The 5,645-nt window shown below is 40.5% G+C and overlaps 1 protein-coding gene across 1 annotated transcript in view; it reads right to left on the bottom strand.

Moving 5' to 3' along the window:
- CRYZL1 (crystallin zeta like 1) overlaps positions 1-5,645 on the bottom strand; it is a 35,321-nt gene that overhangs the window by 26,844 nt on the left and 2,832 nt on the right. The gene's annotated exons all lie outside the window — the stretch shown is intronic.

The following is a 5,645-nucleotide window of genomic DNA, read 5'->3' as shown; positions in this document are numbered from 1 at the left end:
ATTTCCCTTAACCATTCTACTTAGCTGCTTTTTTAACTGAGCTGCTAACATGAGTTTTATCACGTAAAACTAGAGTACTATATCCTTTAGTACAGGATTGACAATTTTATTAAGTACTTACTGAAAGAAATGGCTATATAATTTGTAGGACCCAGTGCAAAATGAACATGTAGAGAATCTTATCCAGAAATTATTAAAATTTCAAGATGGTGCAGAACATTAAACCAAGCATGATTCATTTTGAGTGTGAGGCCCAGTGTGTCTGCACAGGACCCGTGCCTGTGAAGCCTGCCCCATGTGCCGAATCTCATTGGATTTGATGGATCCTTATCAAGGGTTTTTAGTGAGCACTTCAATGGTTGCTGCTTTCTAAAATGCGATAATCAAATGTTGGAACTAGCAGAAATGAATATATAGTCTGCATATAGAGCCTCCCCAGTAGCGCAGAGGGTTGAGCACAGCACTGTGAAGCTGTCTGCAGCCTCTGCTGCACGGGTTCAATTCCCGGCCAACCAGGGAGATACCCACGTGGCACGGTGGACCTCTCCCGTCTCGCCCGCTGCTCCCCTCAGCAGTGTTTTCGGTCACTGCGTGTTCTGCTCCCTGCTCTGTCTCTGGCGAATTCTCTCACCCTCCCGTGCCTCTGGCCTGTACCCCAGCTCTTGTATCAATAAATAAATAATAAAAAATATATTCTACATATGTGTGTACATACAAATTATGTTGTACGTAGCAATAAAGTACATAAAACAGTCGAGCTAGGCTCAATTATTAAATGAATTTGAACCCTTTGGTAGCGGAAGGTCTTTGTGTGTGTGTCAATGTGTCTGTTGGGGTGGTGGGGGTGGTAGGAAAGAGGGAACAACCTAAATAGATACAGCAGCTGTGTCATCCCCCTGACATTACATCTAATCTCTTCCTAAGTCTCAAGGCAGTCTGAGGTGCATGCTCGCTGGCCCTAGTCTATCTTACCCCTCACCTTCCCAACACATCTCCCGTCTGACCCAGGCAGATCTCACAGCATGTGGTCACCTTTGTCTCAGGGCTCCCAGGCATTGCTTGTTCTGAGTCTGTGCTGCACTAACTCCACAGATTCTGCCAAGTGAACTAAGCTCAAGCCCTATTCTCTGAAATATTACCCCCAGCACACCCAAACCACCCCATCTGTTCCATGCCTCCATATTTCCTCACATATTAATGAATAAGACCTTGCTTTATTTACTTACTAACTGGGGGTTTTCCCCAATTATTGCTTGGGAGAATCAACGTCCATTGTTAGTAAATTCATCTCTGCTTGGACTCAGTCTGGAGCTACCAGGGTTGCCTTTTTTGAGAAATGGAACAATTATATAGCAATGCCCTGATTTTTTTTTTTTTTTAAATTGTAATTGGGAGAGATTTACTTCTTGATGTTGTCATGTATGCTCACTATTTAGTTTAAGGAAACACTTCTAAGCATAGTCCACTATATGACATAGTGGCAGTAGGTAAATAAAATACAATTTACACAAATTATTTACTTGATTGAAGGCTTTATGGTACATAAAAGGTAGGTTTTTAATAGTTGATCTCAGCTTTTTTCACACTGACTTCTGTTGTATTTGGGTGTTCTATGCCTGAGATTGCTCAGATGCTGCTGTTGCCATTGGTTTGTTTTCTTTTAGGATCAAGGTGGGTACATTCATATAAAATCTTATTTTTAATTCCTTCTCTGGCAATTCTTTCCTGGATTCTTTGTTTTGCATAGGTATACCTACAATGGAACCAGCATCCTAAAGTCACTAAGAAAAATCCTCCTACTCTAACATCACATGATCTTCTAATTCTACCTTTCCCTTCCCGGACTCGCCCGGCTCCTGCTCGGCGGCCATGGGGCACCAGCAATGCCCTGATTTTAAAGCATCTCCCTTTGTAATTTTGGAAGCACTGTTTTCCCTGCCCATTGCATCGTAAATCATGGCATGCCTTCCCAGATCAGTGTCACCTGGACCTCATATGATGTGCACCCCAATTCCAAAGACTCGTTTGTAGTCCTGGTATCCTCTAAAGCAAATATTACATACATAATCATGCCAATATTTTTAGTTAGATCCGCCTCAAGAGCTCTTCCAAATTAGTTTAAAAATTGGCCAGGCTGGTAGAAAAAAGTAATGTTTAGTTAGTTCAATAAAGAATCATACAGGACGAAAATACCCTAAAAGTTACAAAATGAGGTGTTTTTGCAAAAAGGGCCAGAAGAAAATTGTGGAAATATCATCTGTTTTGTAAACCCTAAAAAGGAATACTGAGTTCTTAACACTAAGAAGATGGCAGAATGGATGGAATCCGAGGCCCACTTGGTTTCTCAGCCACAAGTTCAGATGAAATGGAACACTCAGTCCATTATTTAATAAGACTTTTAGTGAATGTAAAGACATTTGCACACAAGAACTAAAATATGTGAATACTTTATTAGATACTATAAATTATGTAGTCATTGTGTCATTTCCAAGAATAATGTCACATTACTTCAAAATTATGTTCTGTTGTAAGTTTTTCTTTTTCAAAAAAGTGCTAGCAAAAAACGTTTAAATGAAAATAAACCTGTTTAAAATGTAGGCTGATAAGCCCTCTAAAAAACTTAATGATTTTATAATTTTCCAGGTACTTGAGATTTTAAATATATTTAACATAGGTCCACAAATTGAGGATTGTATGTGATACTTTACAGTTTTAGAATGGCCATACATTAGACTTATTAAAAAAGCACGAGAAGCAAAAATCAAAGTACCTAATTTTAAGTAATTGCATAAATACTTGACTGTAACACTTCCATAAAGTAGTTTAATAAAAGTACTGGTCTTTTAAAGGATTTAAAAAAATCTACAGGAAGAAATACCAAGTGGTTTGAGGCTGGTTGTGAAGCAACATGAACTCCACTGCTTTTCTCCTGCTACATTTAACCCCCCAAGGAGCTCATTTATAAACAGTTATAAATAAAACCTTACAGACCATTCCTTATGTATACGTTCAGTGTTCTAAGCATCAGCTCAACCTCAAATTCAACTGGCATAAAACATCTTCTACCCAAATATGATTTTGCTGTATCAATCTGTGGTCACCAAGGATAGCTTAAGAGTCTACATAATTCATTCTTCTGTATTGACCATGAAGCTTCTTCCTTTTCCTTCCTAGTGTCCTGGCTCAGTTGCTCATTTTTCGGTCTTGATGATTAGCATATATTTGGGGCACAATGGAAGCCTTCCCCCACCCTCCTGGTTCTTCCAGATTGCCAAATAACCAAATAAGCATTAGACAGATAAGAAAGAGAGAAAGTAAAATGGAAATTTAATAATAACATATAGATATCTTGTATATCCAACAGGGGAAAAACTCACCCCTGTTGAGTGTCACTCAGACACTATCTTGAAAAGTTTAGCTGAGACAAGGGAAGTTGGGGAACAAGCAGGAAGGTCAGTTAGGAAGTTTATTGGGAAAAACACATTAGATAGAGATGCAGATTTAAGTTCTACCTTCTTAGAAAAGAGATAAGGAAAGTAGGGCTTCCTGGAAGAGGCCCTACTGAGAGAAGTTTGCAAATAAATATCAAGCCTTCAGAGACCCACCCTTCACCAAGAAGATGTGCTCTGGGGCGGCCATCTTCTGTTCCACCACACTATCATTTAGGTTAACACTGAAAGTCTTGTTAGGGGGAAGTGATGTCCTGAGTTAATCCCATACAGGATTAACTTTGTGGACTCCACCCCCACTCCAGACTAAAGCCATCAAGACTCTGGGAAAGACAAATCTCATCACCACCAAGGGAGGGTGGCTGGGACCTGAGGGTGGAGTTGGGCAGCCAGGTTGGATATAAAAAACCAAACATGTGGGCCTTGGGCGCTCTCTGGCTCCCAATCGCTCGCCTCCTGGCTTCACCGCTCCTGGCTGGTGGCCAGCTCTCAGAGCGCCATTTTGGGATTCCAGATCGGCGGATCGGGTAGGACTCATTTAAAACTTTGTCTCCCACTTTTCTCCCAGAGCTGTCCATTTCCTCATTTCCCCTTCCCTTTGTAAATAAACCTTTTATTAACCTTTCACGTGTGCCTGCAGTAGAGCATTAATAAGTCCTTTTAAGCGCGCGGGTGAGGACCCACAGTCAGGCACCCCGTTTTGTATCGGGGTTGCTCTACAACAGTCTCAGGTCTGGGCTCTGGTCTTAGGCTGCTGAATAGCCTCATTTCTTTTTCTCATCCGATCCATTTGTTACCCTTAAGGACAACTTCATTCTCAAAGCCCAAACTCGTCTTAAATTTCTATTATTCCCCACACAAACTTTGCAATATTGTGGCTGAATATCCAACTATAATGTCTCTAACCCATCCTTGTTTTTATTTTAAGGAAAACAAAGATAAACTGTCCAGCAGTTAGGCTACAGAAAAAAAACAACCAGGTGACATCAAGTCTGAAACGTGGCCTCCACGTTCCCTCCTCCTGCCAGCACTAGCAGCCTAGCTAAAATGGCAGGGGCACATCTTCCGTTAGACAGAAGAGGTGTCTTTATAGTAAGTTTTAATTAAGTTCTTACTCATCTGTGAGATGTTGCATACACATCCACATATCAGATAAAGAAGCATGTGAACCATGTGCCCAAATATTTGGTTGAAAATTACGGTGAGCACAAGCAAAGTGGCCAGCTAGAGGTTTAGTTCAAGTATCCAATTTTGCAGCTCTATAGGCCAACTCTGTGCAGGCACGAGTTTCTAGAAATGTGTGTACGCCAAGGACACTTTGCACAAATAATGAGCACACCAGGGTTTTGCTGTATACGTAGTACTGCTATCCCGCACCTATTCCACAACGGGCACAGAAGACCATTTGATAGTGACTCGCAAACTGGCTAAGTCTGGAAAGCACTTCTAGCTAATAACATGTGCTGTAACATCTTTTTACATTCACACTTGAGGTATATAACTTAAAACTTGGGGCACTATATGAAGCTGCATGGTCCTTATCACTAGAGGGATTTACATAGACCCAATATGGGGATTTTCATAAAGGGGATTTTCAAGGCTCAGTGAAGGGAGATGTGACCATATTAAAGACTCTTCTAATTATGATAGTCTATTGATAGATTTCTATGACCATTTTCAAGACATGCATGACAGAATTTACATATATGTGGCATAACCTTTACATCTCGCTCAATCTGAGATCTAAAGATAAATGAATTAGGAAAAGGACAAATTTTCTTTTTGATATAGACTTTAGGCAGGAGGTGGGGGGCATCTGGAGATATCAAACCATTACCTATGTATACACTTGGCTGCTAAGTAAGTGTCTACCTAGACCAGAGGCTCACAACAATGACCTCTTGAATCGCAGAAGAATTTTCAATGAACTTACCTGCCTCAAGAGTGTTTCACTGTTATCTGTTGATTCACAAAATACCTTTTCCTTTTCTTACTGGTAGTACCTGGTACCTAGCACTTGGGGGTTGAGTGGCTGGGATGAGAAGGTGAGATGGGGATTATTTTATTTATTTATTTATTTATTTTTTTTTTTTAAAGATTTTATTTATTTATTTATTTATACAAGCACTGGGTACAGTCAGAAGCGCGGGAGGGTGAGAGAATTCACCAGAGCCAGAGCGGGGAGCAGAGCAGGCA

Source organism: Talpa occidentalis, unplaced genomic scaffold (assembly GCF_014898055.3).
Source record: "Talpa occidentalis isolate TD23 unplaced genomic scaffold, MPIMG_talOcc4v2.1 talOcc4.4, whole genome shotgun sequence".
NCBI classification, from domain to species: Eukaryota; Metazoa; Chordata; class Mammalia; order Eulipotyphla; family Talpidae; genus Talpa; species Talpa occidentalis.
Note: the sequence above shows the minus strand (reverse complement) of the source record. Positions and strands in the feature narration are given on the sequence as shown.